General features: G+C 42.6%; 1 long non-coding RNA gene across 2 annotated transcripts in view; it reads right to left on the bottom strand.

Moving 5' to 3' along the window:
- The window catches only part of LOC138822804 (uncharacterized), a 73650-nt gene that overhangs the window by 45205 nt on the left and 8566 nt on the right, over positions 1-19879 (bottom strand). The window contains exon 1 of one of the 2 annotated variants that reach the window (XR_011370634.1): positions 6297-6361. The exons of the other annotated variant lie outside the window; for it this stretch is intronic. This is a non-coding gene — a long non-coding RNA (uncharacterized lncRNA). Of the gene's footprint in view, positions 1-6296; positions 6362-19879 lie in introns of those variants that run through there. 2 annotated transcript variants of the gene reach the window in all.

Genomic DNA, 19879 nt, shown 5'->3' on the forward strand with positions numbered 1-19879 from the left:
CCCTTCACCGAGCCACACTGTGTTCAAGCATTTGCCATGAACCAGGCACTTGGTGAAATGCAAAGATGGGAGGCCTAGAAACTGCTAAGTAGAAATTCAAGTTTCAGTGGTTAAGTCCAATCAGGCCTCAGAGAGATATCATTTCCTGTCCACTGGGATAGCTCTAATTAAAGACAGACAACAACAAGTGTTGACAAAGATACAGGAAAATTAAAACCCTCATATATTGCTGATAAGGTTGTAAAATGGGGCAGCCACTTTAGAGAATAGTCTAGTAGTCCCTCAAAAGGTTTCACAGAGTTGCCATATGACCCAGAAATCTCACTACTAGGAATACACCTAAGAGGAATAAAGACATACCCACACAAAATTGGTACACATATGTTCAAAATAGTGTTACTCATAATAGTTAAAAGGCAGAATCAACCTAAATGTCCATCAACCAATGAATCTTAAATCTTATACATCCACAGAATAGAAAATTATCCAGCCACAAGAAGTAATTATGGGGCTGGGAAGGTGTCTCAGTGATAGAGCGCTTGCCTTGCATGCCTGAGGCCCTGGGTTTGATTCCTCAGTACCACATAAGCAAAAAAGAAAAAAACCAGAAGTGGCGCTGTGGCTCAAGTGGTAGAGTGCTAGCCTTGAGCTGAAGAGCTGAGGGACAGCACCCAGGCCCAGAGTTCAGGCCCCACGACCAGACCCAAAAAAAAAAAAGTAATTATGTACTGGTAGATGTTGCAACATGGGTGAAGCTTGAAAATATTTATGCTAAGTGGAAGAAGCCAGTCACAAAAGGCCACACCTTGTATGATTCTATTTGTATCAAGTATAGGCAATCTACAGAGACAAAAAGAAGATTAGTTGTTCCCTGCCATTGAGGACAATTGAGGGACAGGGACCGATAGTGAATGAAGAAGAGATTCTGTCATACATGATGAAATTGTCCCAAACTTAATTGTAAAAAATGATTATGCAACTCTGAGAATGGGTGGAAAAATCTATTTAAATATTTAACTGTGTGGTATGTGAATTATATGTGAATAACCCAGTTTTTACCAGGAAAGGAAATCTAAGCAGGACCTGCACAAAACAGCAGAGTGAGGATCAAAGCTGCGCAGGGGAGAGCATGTACGAGTGCTGGGTGCTAGGGGGGATTAACTAGAATGGTTTTTGGTACAGTGGTTGCTGATAGCCATAGGACACCTGCTTCCCCTCTACACACATTAATCTGAGGCATTTAACAAATTCAAGTCAGTGGCTCAGTGACCCAACTGCACGGCATCCTTTGGACCCCAGGATTCTGTTCATTTTGAGTCTATAGCAGGGTCTGACAAAGCCTGTGCTGTGTTGCATGGTTCTCATTCACCTCGTCTGCAAAAAGTGCCTCAGTCTTCCAGATACACAGAGACAGCCTGTGGCTGCTATGGTGAAATGGGGCTGGGCTTACAGCAGCAGCAGAGAGAAAGGCAGTCTAAGGGCCCCATTTCTAGTTACTTCGTAAGCTCTAGTGCCTTAGGACCACAAAGGAAGGAGGAAAGGAAGAGTGGAAAGGAAGAGGAAAGGAGGGTGAGTAGGGGCAGCACTTGTCTCCTTGTTATCCTTGTTGGAGGCTGCAAGGGGCTGGATTTCCTGGAGGAAATGCCTAGCCTATGCCCACCTGGTCAGTGCTCAGGCATTTAGGAGGACAGTTCAAGGTCACATTAGGCTGCTGAGCATAAATAGGATAGCAACTCACTTCCAAGCCCTCTCTCCTGACAGCTGCATGGTGCTATCGTCGAGCTGTAGCAGCTCACATTTGTCTCCTGACAGCCAATGCCCTTTCGGACTTCACACCCCATGCAAAGCTGTGTCATGCTGCATTGCTTCCAAATGTCATCAGCCACTCTACTTCCCTCAAATCAAGTGTATGTGTGAGCACACACACACACACACACACACACACACACACACACACACACACACACACACACACAGCCCACTATGTCACTAACAACACAGGGGGCCTTCCACACAGCAGGCCGCACATGGCACTGTCTTTGGGAGTTTAACCAGCTTAAATGGAAGCAAATGTTTGAAGTTTACCAAACATAAACCAAGTAAAACCTAAGTCAATCAAAAGTGACTAAACATTGCTTTAGTCCAAATACACGTTTCTAAAAGGTCACAGCTGGTGTAATTATCCATGCTAGACTTAGCACGCATTCAGCTGTGTACTTAAGACTGCCAAGAACTGGAATACATTTAGAATCCTTAAATAAGAGTCACCTTGTTTTCAGAAAATGCTTGGTTAAGTGCGGCTTGGGTGAGGGAGGGAGTTATTGAGGAAGCTTATTAGAGTTTAATGACACTGAAAAAATGTATAGGGAAACATCTTTAGAAAAGGAACAGAAATACATGTCAGAGCCTATTTCTCATAATGTGTGGGGTTGAAGCCCTTTTTCCTCAAAGAAAATAAGTCCTGACAAGCACAACAACAACAACACAAAAGAACACAATGACAAAATGAGCAGCTCAGGAAGTCAGGCAAAAGGAGGCAAAGCCAAATAACTGAATTCAGCTTCAGACTTGGCCCTGGCAGGCTGTGACCCTGCTTGTGGGAGGAAAGAGGAGCAATCACCTCTGCACCTCCGTAGGCAAAGCCTTGACCAAAAGCACCCATCCCAGTGAGCACAAGAGTCCTGTTCAGTGTGGGTTATTCCACTGTGCTCCACAGTACCCTGAAAGTGCTGTCAGGAAGGAGTCCTGAGAACTGCTACAGGAAACAGGGAGCAAGGGAGGACAGGGCTGCAAGCTCTTCCTCCCCACCTGGCTGCTACATTTATGGCATGATATCTTGGATTTCTACCTCTGTTTTTGTTTCAAGTCAGGATTGTCCTACTAAATGGATATCTAACTTAAAACTTCAGCTTTACACAGTGTCCAAGGGTCATGCCTGCTCTCATGTTCTGAGAGGTGTTTATACCTTGACTTTCTTTCTGGAGAAGTAAAGGCCAGAATATGAGAATCATGACTGAGTGGAAGAGACCACCGGGATGTAGGCTATGGAATCTAACCAGCTCCAGAACAGCTGGCATCTGCTCAAGTGGAAATGGGGTCAGAGACAAGGTATAGATGGAACTTTTACTTTTTCCCTTAAAAAAAGGAAAGAAATATTTTAAATGCCTGGAGGCCAGACTGGAAAAGAACAGAATCTCTGAGGCCATCTACCTGGGCTGGAAGCTTGACTACTGCTTGTTAGCAGAGAGTCTTTGGACAAGCAACTTTAAGCAGTTCTGAGACCAACTTTTCCTCTGTAAATAGGGAATAATAAGAGTACCTCTCTCCTTCAGTTGTGTGGAAGAAAATAAATTGTGTCACGTAAATCCTTTACACAAGCAATGGTTACCTTCATGGGCATATGGCCGACTACGAACATTTGCTAAATGCAATGACTGGTGTGAGTGGTGTTCATTATGGTTTGCTTATGTTTGAAATGATTAAAATTAAAAAGCACTTCCCACAACCCAAAGCATATCCTTCTAGTTATGTCATTGGTCCACAAAGAAATTTTTCCTTATGAAGCCTCCAAAGAAACAGAAATGGAGAGGATCAACATGGCTCAGTGATTCTCAAGGACAAGCATTATCAGCATCACTCAGGCATTTATTTTTTATTTTTTGGTCGGTCATGGGGCTTGAACTCTGGGCGTGGGCACTGTCCCTATGCTCTTCAGCTCAAGGAGAACGCTCTACTGCTTGAGCCACAGCACCACTTCTGGTTTTCTAGGGGTTTATTGGAGATAAGAGTCTTACAGACTTTCCTGCCTGGGCTGGCTTTGAACCATGATCCTCAGATCTCAGCCTCCTGAGTAGCTAGGATTACAGGTGTGAGCCACCGGTGCCCGGCCCTACTCAGGCGTTTATTAAGACATAAAAATTCTCAGGCCCCATCCAGACCCACTGAATCAGTAGTTCTGGGGCTAAGGCCTGGCAGCTATGTTCTAACACAACCTTTGGGAAATTCTGAGGCACTGCCAAAGACTATTACCCAGATAACCATATGTCTTCAAGTAACCCCATGGAAGAGAAGGGGCTATGGTAATGATTGGGACATCTTTGCTGGATTCACTCTCTTACAGCCCTAGTAACTCCACAGGTAATCCTATTAATACTGTAAAATTAGTAAACAAGAATGTCCAGGAAAAAATACATACTCTTCTTGACTCCAGCTGGCATGGTAGATCCTGACTATGATGATGAGGATGAAGGACCCTTGTGAATGTCTCCCTATAGGAAAGCATTCAGCCATGGCTCCGACATAATTTCCTTGCTCATGCACAGTGACCTTAATCCCCCACATTCTCTCAGTGCCCCTGCACCCCTTACCCTGGCACCCCTACCACCACAAGGGCACACCACACAGATGCCAGAAACAACCCTGAAGCCTCAGAAGCAGTGTAGGACAGGAGGATTTATCTCACCCTTGCCCTCAACCCAGCATTCCCAGGCAGGAATATCTAATCATGATTGTTGGAAATATGAGAGAACTATCAAAATGCCATAAAAGCATCTTTGTGGATCATAAAAATAGATAAGATAAAAATTATAGAGTTTGTTCTACCATGGTGTATATATTCTGAAAATTTATCATCATGATAAAGATTAAAACAAAGACAAATTGTGAACATATTTGCCATGGAAAGATTATACAGCATTAGGAGTAGCAGGAAATGATTTGAGATGATTTAGTCCCTTTACCAATAAATATTCATTGAATGAATCAATAAAATAGACCTTTCACAGCACACACCTGGGTTTCGTGTCACTCACACACACACACACACACACACACACACACACACACACAAGACTCTGAATCTGTCTATGCTTGGGCATGAGATCATGTCCTTCTTATTACGGAAAAGATTTTCAGATGTCCACAAGCTGCCACACAAAAAAATTAGAAAAAAAGGGTAAAGTATACAAAGAGAAAAGAGTCAGTCTCCAGAACAAATAGAGAGGGGAACAAAAAGAATAAAGTGCTGTTGGTTGAGCAGTGATGAAACTCAACTTCCTTCTAATAAAATTAATGATAATGGGCTGCTGGTCCAGAGAACTGGGCTGCTTGCGTCCAGTGAGATGACGCGAGGGGTGGGAATCTCAAATGTCAGCAAAGTTAACTATAAAGAAGGACTTTAAGTGGATCAATCAGAGTTTAGAACTACTAGATAGAAGGATTAAGTGGCTAATAAAAGGGATGTTCTACTGACCTCTAACACCGGAGAAAGGAGATAATGAGATAAGTAAAGCTGGTGAGGATAATAAGACTGTAATTATGGCCAAGTTCAAACTACTGAATGTACATTAGAGAGCCCTCCAGACAACTGGAGAGAGAGAAAATCCCAGTGCCACCCTCCATCCCCCGAAGCTAATGCTGCCTCCAGCACTGGAGATGCTGCTGTCTGCATCTGCTTCTGACCAATGTAGAAATAAAACCATCTCCATGGACATTTCAAATGACTAGAGTGGTGCTTATGGGTCACTGCTGAAAGGAGAAGGCTGGGAAAACAAAGCTCAGTGACAGAGGCGCTTACTTACACTCACATGTCAGACCATAGCTGTTGTGCCCTTCTGCTATGCATAGGGTGGTAATGTAGCATTGGGCATTGTACAGTGAGAAACACACATGCGCACACATATACACATATGCATACATATAGAGAGAGAAAAACACATATTTAAATATATAGAGAGAGAGAACCACACATATATACATACATAGAGAGAGAGGGAGGGGGATAGTCAACACATAGTGGCTTCCCCAGGCTGGAAAATAAAATGCAGCAAATTTTCTAGTTTATTCTTTCTGAATGAGGAATTCAAAGTCTGATAATAAAACATCAAAATAAATAAATAAATGTATTAGCAGAGGAGCATTTGGTTAGGGACAAGAACACAGTCCCCTTTTGCCTCTGGAGCATTTGGATTTTCTGCAGAATGCGTTATATAATTGTTCGCTTAATCTCTTGGGTGAAATAAACGTATGGCAGCTTTACTACACTATTGATTCAAATTATTACTGTAATGACAGAGCTTTCCAGGGAGTTGTCACTGAGTTTTGCAAGACGTCCTGACGGCTGTGGTGTGCATTATTAAGGAGCACTCTGTAATGAAAGCCCCTCCCGCATGTCCTAAGCCCGAGTCACTGATGGCCCACCCAGGCCTGCTTGTCAGAAAATAAAAGGTATATTTGCAGCAGCCTGCAGCAGTAGGACCAATGTGCCCAGTGGAGTGACCCTAAGGGACTCAGCTTACCAGTTTTGGGATCTGCAGTCCTTAAGATACAATTGGTGGTTCACAAAAATAAGCTGGACCACGATTCACAGGACAAGGCCCCTGTGGGAAATAAAACATATTCCAAATGCTGAAGAGAATTTAGGAAGAGGTCTACATACAGGTAAGGGAGCTGGCAAGGAATTATCAGTCACCAGAAGGACAAACCCAGCAGCCAGTGGGGAACAGGGCACAAGAGTACAAATGAAGAATTACACTGTGCTCCCCTTGGACCTTCTCACCCACCAATAGCTAGATCTGAACGGGAGCCATAGGGAGCCCTCCAAGGTCAGCTTCCTAGGACTTTGGCAAAGTGGGGGTGGGAGGAAATGGATACGGAGGTGGAGCTAACAGTAAGGACCAGCTCAACAGCTCAAAAGTTCTATGTGCAAGAGGAAGCATGAGGAAGCCCTGTATGGCTATGGCTAGAGACAAATGTACAACAAAGTCATAGTTACAGCACCTCACGAGTATCTTGGTGGCAACTTGAAGGGCAGGAAAGACTCTCCTAAGAGAGAAAGTTGCCAGGACTGATAATCATATGAGCTGGGATCCAGACCTGGCCCTGTCTTTTACTGGCTTTGCTACTTTGGGCAAATGACCAACTTCCCTAAAGCTCAGTTTACACTTCTAGAAAAAGTAGTATCATATTATTTGATTATTGATTATATTAGATTATTTGAGATTGGATAATGCTTATAAAGAACCTAATCCATCTCCTAGTTTGGGGGGGGGGGAAATGCTCTAAAATAGAAGTTGTTTATATAAATTAGGGAATCACAATTCTACTAATTCCACCAAAGACGCTTGTACAAACAGCAGAGAGATTACTATAAGAACTCAAGGGCAAGGCATGGACCATCTTCAGAAAAAGAGACCACAGGCAGGGCCCTGAACAGTGTCCATGCTCTGCTGCTTGATTCTGTGTCTTTCTGTACATCACACAACTATTGATTTACTGAACACACAACGGACTGTAATCACCTGACATAGTTTCTGACGACCACTGCAGCATAATCATTCCCAGTCACCCCCTGCCAGTCCCTGCACGCTCCTCAGCCCTGATTCCAGACTCCCAGGAGAGAGAGACTCGGTTGCTCTGATTCAGGCCCAGTCCTCCCTGTCCTTGTCACCTTTGTGTGCTGACTCCCTTCCACCCACCCTCCATTGTTTTTCTAGCTATTTCCTGCCCTGGGAAAACTGCATCCATGAACCAGCCTGACTTCAGCTTCTCCTTGGGTTTGACCCATGGACTGATCAGCACAACACCAGAGGAGAGGAAGTAGATTCGGCAGGAGCTCCCTTCCTATAGTGTCAGTGAGGCCTGGGCGCCGATCTCCTCCATGGCCACAGCATCACTCCAGCAGATTCTCTCATCCTTCAGGACCTAAGGCTGTTAAACAGCCTCATTGTTACTGACTAGAGAGGACCAAAGCCCCGCCTCCAACTATCCTTTGTGTATTCACGTACTTGCTTACACATGTATGAACCGCTATTTGTCAGACATTTCTAAAACTGATTTAAATGTTATCTAATATCTTGCTGAGACTTGGAAACAACATAAGTGACAAAAGAAAGTGGTAAAGACTCTTAAATAAAGCAGGGTCTTGAGTCCTTTACCCAGCAGGTACTCCAGTGACGGTAGAAAGGCCCTCCAAGGGTAGGGATTTCTCAGAGTATTTTCTGTGTTGTGGTTGTCACTGCTGTTAGTATAAGCATCAGGAATTGTGTAGACTTCTACTCTTTCTCTTGAAGTTTGAGTATTGAACTGGAATCAGCCTCTATCCCCCACGTGGTTCCTGTGTCCAAGACCTCTGAGAACACAGCCATGTGCATTTTTGAGGCTTGTACGCTGTGCTTCTTCGTAGTAAGGGGATGTCCTCTGGTCACTGGCAAGGGTGAGCATACAGCCCCCTCTGTATAGCAGGACTTTCAGGATCATCACCAACCCACGTAAAATCATCACCAGCGATGTAACTGGAGTTGCCCAAAGCTCTAATCCTGGCCTCCGCTGCTCTAGTTGATCACACCCACTCTTCTCTCCTTTAACCCTGCTGTCAGTTATTTAATAAGCTCACTACACACTTCCAAGGCTACAAAGGGGTTATTCCTATTTAAGTGTTTATAATGCACCAGGAATGCTTGGGGCACTTGGTTCAAAATGCAATCCTGGCTCCCTATTCTTTCATTCTTCTCTGAGGTAACAGGCCTGCCATAATAAAATGGCATGACCTCCCACTACTGGGGCTAAACGCACACACGCTTGATGACAAAATACACCTTTCTACATAGCAGAGGTCATTCTTCTAAAATTAAAAGCAAACATCAAGTGGAATAATTTTTCCTGACCAAGAGGAGGTTTATAGGATGAAAATGAAAAGCGGGGAATATAAAGATTAGTTTGCCAAGCCAGTAATTTCCATTTTTTCTAGCCTGTTTAAATATTTGTGATTCCAGCATGGAGTCCATCTCTCTAAGAGCAATGTTTCCATCCACTTGATCCTACAGCAGAGGCTCTGAGTGGCCTGTTGTCATGGAAACAATTGAGAAGCCTCCAAGCACCCTACACAGTAAACTTTTGTTAACTTTAGAGAGAGTGAAAAATCTAACTCTGTCACATAATAACTGTGTTGGACACACACACACACACACACACACACACACACACACACACACACACAACCTTGGGCACATTAGTGTACTTCTGTGAGTCTCATTTTCCTCATCTGGTAGTTGGGGTCAATGGTAAGAGTTCTCTCTCTGAGCTTTTGTAAGAATCACATGAGAACATCAAATAAAGTGTTGAGGGCATTTCTAGGTGCTGTATGTACCTGGAAAATACTAAGTGCTTCTGCTATGATTCTCCATTAGGAACTTAGACCATATATCAGGGCTAGGTGCTAAAAGCCTACACTGGAAGATAAAGTGTGTCATCCCTTGTGAAACTCTATAGAAGAACCCAGATGCTGGGGGAAAAGTTTTCTGGGATTCCTGGGAGCTATTGCTGTTGCTTGCTCACTGCCCTAAAGCCTATTTAGAATCTGCACAAGAGGAATGGTGCTCATTGCTACCTGACATGTTCTCCACACTGCAGGCTCTCCTTCCAACAAGACACCCTGCCCTTGGTTAGTTAAAGAGGCCTCTTTCCACATAGAGTGGGCACTGGATCCCTATTGTCAGAAGCGCCTGCTGTGTGATGGCTCACAAGGACCTACCCACACTCCTTGGCCCAGTTTCCCCTGTGACTCAAGCTCTTACCAATGGTTTTCCTCCATGAGAGCTCACTGACTCTAGAGAGATTGTTGGCCTCAATAGCACTGTTTCTAACTGCAGAGAGTATTTCCCTAGCCAAGATGGCAGCTGTCAGATTCACCTCATTCCCAGCTGTATAACTCTAAATCTCCAAATCACAATTGAATAGAAAAGCAAAATCTGCTTATCAAGTATAAGCTTGTAACTTTCAATTAAGCACTATTGGAAACTATCATAGAATGGTTAAGCAGCTGGCTTTGAAGAAAGATTGGTTTTGAACCAAGCTCAACCAGGCAGCATGTTTGCTCAGTTTCTTCCTCTGAAACTGGATGGAGGAGTGACAGAAGTCACTTCTTTACAGATAATGCATATAATGAAATTTGGAAGTCTTGCAAAACGTTTGTCATTTTTGTCCTTACTCTTTTCCTGTGCACAGTTGTATTGTGTGTTATTGCAACAGAGAATATCTTCAGATGATGGGATCCATTCTTCAGCCAAAGGAATATGAAGAATGGCATTCCCAGCTAGTAGCAACAAGAGATAATGAAGATGATAACACTGAACTTCGGGAGGTCATGATAAGAGTGAAACGAAGCCAATATATTCAAGATATAGTTCTGAAAGAGGGTCCATGGAACTCCATGAGCCCTTATGTACAAGAGGAAGGAGAAAGACACCTAAAGCCTCTAGTCTCCGTTCTTACATGAGTGGCAATCTCTACATTCCATGGGAGAACACAGAAGGATTCATGAAAACAAACAATGAATTCAAAGGCACTCTACAAACTTTGAAATACTCTATACATTTGTAGTGGTTTAGAACACAGGGTTAAACAAACACAAGGAAGTATTCCAAAATCATTAGTTATGAGGAAAATGCAAAGTACAAGTACAAGGACGTATTAAAATGGCTAAATTTAGGAGAAGTGACAATACCAAGTATTGATAAAAAGGAACCAAAACGCTCACTCACTAAAGGTAAGCCACTTAGGGCAAAATGTTTAGAAATATTTATTCAATTTAAATTAGGTGAGCAATTTCATTCCTGGTTGCAGACACAGCTGAAATGAATGCTTACTACATGAAAACATGCATGAAGATATTCATAGTGATAGTGCCACAAAAACTGGTAACAAGTCTATGTGAAATAAGTTAGCATGTCCTCATACTATTGTATATAATTATAACCTAATACTGCACAGCAATATAAAAGAAAGTTGACATACAAATATCCCTGAAGCAAACCTGACACAGAGAAAAGAAAGATAAGTGGTGAACAGTTGGTGCCCTCCCTTATGACAGCCTCCAGCTTTTGCCCCATAGGACCATGTGCATAGGCTCAGAAACACCTACTCCTCCTCTCTGCACCCTTCACTTACCACCAATATTATAGATAAAATGTTGACTAAAAACACCAAGATATAAACAGAAATAAGTTCTGAATGATGATAGTTATATGAAGTGTGAAAGCAGGCAAAACTAATCAGTAAAACACTCAAAAACCATTGAGTCATATGCTAAAAATTTACACGCTTATTTTGTGAAGGTTATGCCTCAATAAAAAGTAAATTAAATAAAGGATCACAGGGATAAAATCATTGAGGAGCTCTTGGAAACAACACACATAAGAAAAGCTAGCAGTTACGGAATGTACTAGGATTATAAACTGAACTGTTGCTTGCAAAATGACTATCAGATGCTGGTTGTGGCATTCCCTGAATTAATAGTAATTTTGGTGTTTGTCATTCATGTCCTAGTGGAATCTGTAAGAAGTGTCCAGAAAGAGCTGGAGGTAGGTAGACAAAGGAGAAAAATGTGTCCCATAAACTCATTCAACTCCCTGGAGCTGTGAAGAGCTGTATATGCCACTAGAGGGCACCATATGGAGCCTCTGCCAGGATAGCTTTGAGTCCCACAGCCCTCTCCCAGAGGTTGCTCTTACCATGCAGTTCAGTGGTGACCTATGAACTTAAAGTCCCTAGCAAGAGCTACAGGTGGCATGTCCACCTGAGGTGGGCCTGTGATGTGAACTCTTCTTCCAATATCTTCACTTGAGCTGCTTCTTTTCCTAGGCTTTGCCTTTCTCTGGGGCAAGGCAATCACCACCACCAACAACAACAACCAATTCTAGCTTTTACTAGTGGCATAAATTCCAAGATGTCATAAAGAAAGTAGCTTGTGTCCCTCTCCTTGCTAAATGCTTCATCACTAAATATTTGTTGAGTGCTGACTATGTGCCCTGAGGACTGAACAAGCACGATGAGAATAATCCCTGTCAATACAAAAGTTAGCTGCAAGTAGGGGAAACGAGATGCCTTCCAACTATAGCCACAGATAATGTGAAAGGTCACAGGTATAGATAGGGTAGCAAGGGGCTGCCTTTCCTTTGAGAAACTAATGGCTAAATTGAGGCCTGAATAGCTGGAAGGAACTCACCATCCAAACAGCCATGTATGAGCATGACACAAAGAAGGATAAATGCTGGGTTGACTAGAAAGCATGCTAGCTCCCTGCCTCCTGCCACGGGCCCTTGACAGGGCACAGACTCAGTGCTCTGTACCCTTCACTTACTATCAAGACACAGTACCATCAGTCTTCCCTTAACAAGGAGCTGCAATTGCAGTATTTCATAGCAGACACCAGAATTGGAGGATTAACCAACCCAGGAGTGAGAACTGCACTTGGGAGCAGGGAAAACTATTGGATTTAGAACTCATTGGCTCAAAAAGCAGCAGACACAACAGGAGCGAGACCCACTGGGAAATAAACAATGAAGTAGCAATTATATGTTGGGTTCCCCAGTAGAATCACACGCACCAGAGCAAGGAGGAATCTAATCCTTCCCCACGCCAAGGTAGCACACTGGGCTTCTACCACCACTCAGGAATTGTCACACGGGATTGCTATTGTTAGCACTTTCCCTCTACTAACTGCCTGGGAGAAGACAATGCCCAACTGCAGCACCTAGGTAATTAGCTTCTGGTTTGTATACACACTGTAGATTGTGGTGAAATGTGTGTGTGTGTGTGCTCACAAGTGTGAATTTATCCATCACCTCAATCCAGTAGGCATTTTGGGCACTTACTATGGTGCAGGTATGCCTCCAAATAGTGAGGATATGGCAGGAAGTAGAGGAGACAAAAATTCTTGACCTAGCACAAGCAGCCTATCAGTGAAGAACAGGGGTCAAGAGACAAGAAAGTAAACAAATAGGGAGGGGGGAGTTTGCAGTTGAGTGAAGGTGAGCCAGGTGACAGTAGCAGAAGAGAGCAGAGGGTTACGAGGCCCCTTGTTAGGGCCATGTCAGACATGTTAGGACCTGATCTTGACTCGGGGGGAGCAGAGGAGCTATCTCTGAACATAGGTTGGTGTGACTCAACATGTTTTTCAAGGACTAGTTTTAGATCTGGGAGCTGAAGTGTCAGCCCTGTTCAGTTATAAGCACCATACCTAGAGGCAAGAATGAAACTGACCAATGGGAGAAGCTCTCTCTAAGAGCAACATAAGCCGGGTGCTGGTGGCTCACACCTGTAATCCTAACTACTCAGGAGGCTGAGATCTGAGGATCGCGGTTCAAAGCCAGCCCGGGTAGGAGAGACCGTGAGACTCCTATCTCCAATAAACCACCAGAAAACCGGAAGTGGCGCTGTAGCTCAAGTGGTAGAGCACTCGCCTTGAGCTGAAGAGCTGAAGGACAGCGCCCAGGCCCAGAGTTCAAGCCCCACGACTGACCAAAAAAAAAAAAAAAAAGAGCAACATAGACAACACATAGTCTGAACAATGCACTAGTCAGAACTACATTATGCTGTGATAGCATCTGAACCCTTGCAAACCGTTTTGAGGTTTGTTTTTGCCTCATAGTTGCTATACTGAGCTATATCTTGAGCCTTGATTTTTACTGATTATTTTTGAGGTAGGCTCTTGCTTCCTTCCTGGAACATGCCTGAATCTCAATTTGCCTGTTTTCTAGGCTTTCCATTGTAGCTGGATGACAAGTGTTTGCCATTGTGCCCAGCTTCTTCCACTGAGACAGAGCATCACAGACTTTTCTGCTTGGCATCGACCTGCAACTACAATCCCTAGTTCTCAGCTTCCAAAGAAGGTAAGATTACAGGCATGAACCAACTAGCACCTGGTTTAGTTCTGAGTTACTTCTTAAAGGCATCTTGATTTTACAAATGGATTGTTGTCATATTTATATATATATATGCAATATACTTTGATCATATTCACCCTTCTAGTACTCCTTCCTGTCTCTTTTTTTTTAGAATTTAATGGGGCTTATTCTATTTCCATACATGCTTATAATTTATTTTGATCAATTCACTACAAACCTTTGCTAAAAGGGAAGAGTTGCAGGCTAGATAGTGAGCAATGACCAAGCTGAACCCCACCCAAAGCACCCAGAAGCTGGAGCTCTCTGTGGACATTCAGGGGCATTCAGAGCCTAGGCGGACCAAACATGAGAGTAAGGGCAAAAGTGACTCTCTGAAACCCCTTCCACAGTCTGGCCCAGGAGGCAGGGGTCAAAGACAAGGTCATGTCATTAGCTCACATATATCCAAAAGAATGCCTGTCCTGGCCCTCCACTTTCAAGAAGCACTTAGTCCTTCCTCTATTTCTTCCTATCCCTTGAGTCCCTGTCCTTCTCCATAGATCTCAACAAAACTCTGGATTCTCAGATCTCTGATGCCTATAATTGATTTCCTATAGTGGTTTTGCTTCTTTAACTGCCTCTATTGGGCAGAGAGAAGCCTCCATTTCTTTCTTTCTCTGACCCTCCTTAGAACCGGAAAGTTTGTGCCCCAGGCATGAGTTTTACAGAGGTCTTCCTGCCTCCACCTCCCACATGCTGAGATCACAGGTGCATGCATGACCTTGCCTGGCTTATTTGTAGAAATGGGATATCACCAACTTTTTGCCTGGTCTGGCCCTGAACCATGCCTCTCCCACTCTCTGCCTCCTGAGTAGCTCAGATCACCAGATATGAGTCACTGTGCCCTACCCAATGTATTATTACCTTTTCTGTTAGCCACTTCAGGCTGGAAATCCATTACAATGGAAGGAGTTCATAATATGTATTCCTAAGTCTACACAATCATCTAACTTCTGGGGAATGGACATACTCTAATATTAAAGTTTGTCCAATCAGAATCATAATTTTCTTATGCCACTTCACTATTTTTAATGTTAACTGACATCACAGACCAAAGTTTGGGAATGGAAATTTTGGATTCAGGCAACATGGGTTTGTCTACATTCTGACCTTTCCACTTACTATTTAAGCCTCTTAAACTACAATCTGCTTGATCTGTCAAAGGCTGATAACAGAAGCATCTGCTTCAGCTAGTGATGGAATGAATTACATGAGATAACGAATGAACTATGATCACACTATCAGGGCAATGCTCGATAAATAATGCTCTTTCCACCAGCATGGCAGACATGACTCCTTCCACTTGGTATTACACCAATTATTCATACAATGTGTCTCAATTAATTGCTGCATTTTTATTAGCTCCTTTAGAAATGAGTCTAGACTCAACAAATGAAACTCATTGAATCACCTTTATTTTAAAGGTGTCACTTGCACAAAGGGGACAAGCAAACTAAATTTTCAGCATCTTAACATCTCTCCTTTTTTCTCTCCCTTGGCCGCGGACATCACTACCTCCGAAGCACCCCTACTCCGTCTGCCAGGTGTGTAGTGCGCAGCCAGTTGAGGCAGTACCTTCTTCATATCTATGTAATTGTGTGTTTTCCCCAGCTTACCAATAACCATGATTTTTGTGATCTTATAGAGGAAAAACATGATTACTCCTCCCTTATGTGAAATTCTACTTGTCACTCATGTTCCAGTTTAACTCTGCAGAAATTATTTCAGCCCTGTGTTTACGGGGCATTGCCTTTGTGTGTAAATGCCACCCTGGACAGAGGCGAGGCAAGTTTTGGAAGTTGGCAGTCCATGCCTGAATGACAAAACAGGGAACAATTGGCAGTGATCCAACTGAAGGTCCAATTTGGTGGACTTGGGCCAACAAAGGGCAGTCATCTGACAGATGCTACCACTTGTTATCAGGCAAGGTAGGCTGTGTGGTAGTTTCAGGGTATTGTACAGCCCAGATGCAGGTGAACCAGATGAAACATGACAGGAATTTTCTAGAGACAAATAAATTGATGCTGAGCTTCTACCCATACACTATTTATCTGAACACCAAACTTACCCTCTCCCACTTCAATCCTAGTGAGGAACTACTTTTACAGTTACCCCTACAAGTTTAAAAGTATATATTTCTTGTAGGCATCCAAGGTTCACATCTCTATATAATCCTAGCTACTCAGGAGGCTGATATCGGAGGGTCACAATTTGAAGCCATGCCAGGCAGACAAGTCTGTGAGATTATTATCTCCAATTGATCAGACAAGGCTTAGTCCAAATGATAGAAACACCAGCTGTGAGTGAAAAATCTGAGCTAGAGCATAAGACCCCAGCATCAGCTCATGAGCAAAGAAGTGTGATGAAAACACAGTTACAAATTAAATGTTCCACACAAAGGAATATACGCTTAGAAATATGCCACAGGCTATCCAGTACAGAAGTTGGTCTACAATGAAGAAACAGGCCAGGGCCTATATCTCACCAAGGAAAATTCACTCCCTTGATCAATTTATTAACATCTGAGAGCTGGCTCTGAAGTCTTAAAGACAAAAAAAATGACTTTCCTAGCACAGAAAGATTAGTTCCTGTTCTCAGATATGGAATCATATTACCAAACCTCATGAGACTTGTTATAAAAAAATTCAATGTCAATTTATTAACATAAAATGATAAGTAGCATAGGAAGTTTTAAAAGATTTCCCAATTAGTCCACTCTTGTCCTAGAACCCAACTTCGGAAGGAGATACAATCTATTTATCTGAAAGCTCAGGAGCACTGGATTCACAGGAACATCACACAAGAGACTATAGCTGATGTACTCTGAAAATGGCCTTTCTAGTAACCAAGATCAACTGACTCCCTCCCTTTAACTATCTCTGGGGGAGGAATGTACGCTGGCCAATGGACAACCCAGGCAAAAGATTCATGAGGTCCCATCTCACCCAATAAAAAGCTGGCTGTATGCACCTGTCATTCCAATTTCACGGGAGAAATCTGCTCCAGACCAGCCTTAACAAAAAAGCAAGAGTGCCACGCCGACTCCAGTGGAGGAGTCTGCTTAGCATGGGAAACCATCTATCAGACCATGATAGGGGCTTCAGAGACCTATCTCTGAGTTTTGGGACTTCACCGAAGTCTACCTCAGAGAATGGGGCTTCACAGAAACCTATCTCCAAGTTTTGGGACTTCACCGAAGTCTACCTCGGAGAATAGGGCTTCTAAGAGGCCTACTCCTGGAAAAAGGCTGGCAAACCCCTGGGAAAAGATGTGTTTCTGTCTTTCTTCCCTCATAAGAGTGCCTGTTAATCTTTTACTGCTTCTGCTGCTTTTTGTACTTGCTCATTGTCAATGTCCCCTTATTCAAAGCTCTTTCTTAAGAGTGTTGACGACTCCAATATCTGATGAGTGTCTTAAAAAATATGACTAACTCACCAGAGTTAAGTGCTAACCTGAAACCCCTCTTATGAAGGCTAGTAGACAAGTTATAAGTAAATATAAAAGTATTGGGGGTTTCACAAAGTCACTTCAGCAGAAGGAATTGTTTGTAAGGGACTTACAAGAAGCTATAGGCTCAGTTAAAACAGAAAGAATGTATGGGCAATTGCTGAGATAATTATTTAGGAGAGAGAATTTCCTGCTATTTACTAAGAGAATTGCTAGGTCTCCTTAAAGTTTACTATTAAAGAAGAGACAGGAAAGATCTTATGGGAAAGTTAAGGCCTCTATAAAAATAGGTAATGGTTAATTGGTGACAAACATCGAAACCCAAACCCATTGTATTCCTTAGAGATAAGCCGGAGACAAATGCCTATCAGGTGCCCAGCTGGTGACCACCCAAGAATGAAGCCATGCAGCAAGATTGTGTAACCTTTTGCCCTTTCTCATGGAGACTTCTGTTATAAAAGTTTGCTATCCTCTGCATTAAATCGCACTCAGCACTCAGCACTCAGCATCCACTCCTAATGTGTGTGAGTTGTCTGTTTGCCACCTCCCCATCCTATTCCAGGTTCCTCCCCTAGGTATCCTCCGTCGTCCCGACAGAACCTGGTCCGCGGCACAAGAGCCCAACAGATAAATAACTAAAGCCAAAAGGCTAGAGGCAAGGTTCAAATATTAAGGCACCTGCAAGTACAAGACCCTGAGTTCAAACCCTAGCACTAAAAAAATAAATAAATAAAAGTATAAAAATAGTAGAAATCCTTGGAGGAAGCCTCAACACCCTGTGAGTACATGTATATTGCATATGAAAGGAAATATTAAAATGATATATTTGGTCATCACAAGCAGATATGTTGAAATACATTGCACTGATAGCCAATAAATTTCAATGTGCTTCATAAAATGTTGATGTGGTTATATGTAACATACTTTCATTTCAAAATTTATCGCTAAATTATTTAACACTTTAAAACTGTGTGCATAGGTCACAATTCTTACCAAATGCAAAAGTGCATCCATTAAATAATTATATTTTGTAATCTTTTCTTTCTGGGTTTGTCTGGAATGGAGCATGGAGGGCAGTTATATTCCATGCTTCATTTTAGCCATAATGCCACACATCCACTAACGAACCCACCATCTACTCTTTTATCTTTTCATTCAGCTCCTTTCCCACACACTGGAAACCAACACACTTTGACTGACATTACATCACACAGCTATAAGAGACCTAATTAGGAAATTAGTTTAGAATTGTAGTTCAGTAGTCAAGAGCTCAAACTCAAGAGACCAAGAGTCTGATGATAAACATCAGTTCTGCTATGTATTTTCTGTAAGCTCAGGTGAGCCCTGATTTTGTTTTCCAGCTTTCTCAATTGAAAAATTGAGATAATAGAAACATCAACTTCCTCAAATGGTTCTGAAATTAAATGAGAAAAATTCACAAAATATAGCATAGAGCTTGAGTTCTTCCCCTCTTCTAGTACTACCCTAGGCTAGCTGAAACTATACAACTTTCTCTCACTGCTAAGACTATGCATACCATCTAAAAGCAAAAAAAATCTTCTGAAAGCAAGTAAATCTTTATGTTAAACACTGCAATGTAAACATCGCCTATGCTAGGTAACAATCAATTGCAGGTAATAGAATCTTAATTCACAAGAGATCATTTACTAGCCCAAATAAATGACAGCTTGATAGATAATGATGATGGTGATGAAGATGATGATGGTGATGATGATGATGATGGAAAGATGAAAGGCTGGGATCCAGGGACTCAATGATTCCATGAGAGTACTATATCTTTCTGTCTGTCAGTCTGTCTCTCTCTGTGTGTATATATGTATATGTGTGTTTGTCAGTCTAATTTCGGGTATGTTCTTTTTATATGATATCAAAGACGACCATCACCATCTCTAGGCTTACTAGATAACCAATACTGGAGGAAAGAGAATAACTCTTTTCCAATAGTTCTATTAAAATTCCCAAGACTACAGCAGAAAAGGCTCCCCTACAAGAGACCTAAATCAATTCACTGAGTCCACCAAGTGACGTTTCCTAAGGAGTCGTAACATTTTCTTTGCCATTCTTACAACAGAAAACTCCCAAGGAGCAAAGTGGAATCATGGAACATATAACTGTAGAGCTGAGAAGTCAACCTCAACTCATAAATGAGAAAACGGAGCAATAGAAATGGGTAGGGTATCACTAGGACTATCAAGGTGATTAGTGAAAGGGACAAGAGAAAATGGAAATTTTAGGGTACCTGTTCCAATGTATTATATTAACTCAGTTTTAACTGTATGTGGGTAATGTTTGCTGGCATCCTTTTGCTTAGAAGAGTCTCTCTTGATATGAGCAGAAACCATAGATGGTGCTCAGCAGCCACATACAGTTGAACACAATGGATTCCTCCAAGCCCAGGGCAAAGCACTCATAGTATCTACCAGGGGCTGTGACAAGGAGAGAGGAGACTGTAGCCGAATAAGTTTTTCTCCTAAGACAGGAGTTAGATGATCTGCCTTCATAAACATGGCCCGGAGAGAAGGATTTGAACGTGGCATTCTCTGTCCTGTGTAGACAGTGGAAGATGAGGGCCCCTGAGATAGAAAGGAACTTCAGTTCCTACAGAACCATGCTTAGCTTAGGATGGACTTCAGGGCAACTTTGGAGTCAGAACTTACTGAGGTTTAACTTCTTTGAATTCAATTAAATGC

This window comes from Dipodomys merriami, unplaced genomic scaffold (assembly GCF_024711535.1).
Source record: "Dipodomys merriami isolate MVZ:Mamm:240054 unplaced genomic scaffold, mDipMer1.0.p SCAF_116, whole genome shotgun sequence".
Lineage (NCBI taxonomy): Eukaryota > Metazoa > Chordata > Mammalia > Rodentia > Heteromyidae > Dipodomys > Dipodomys merriami.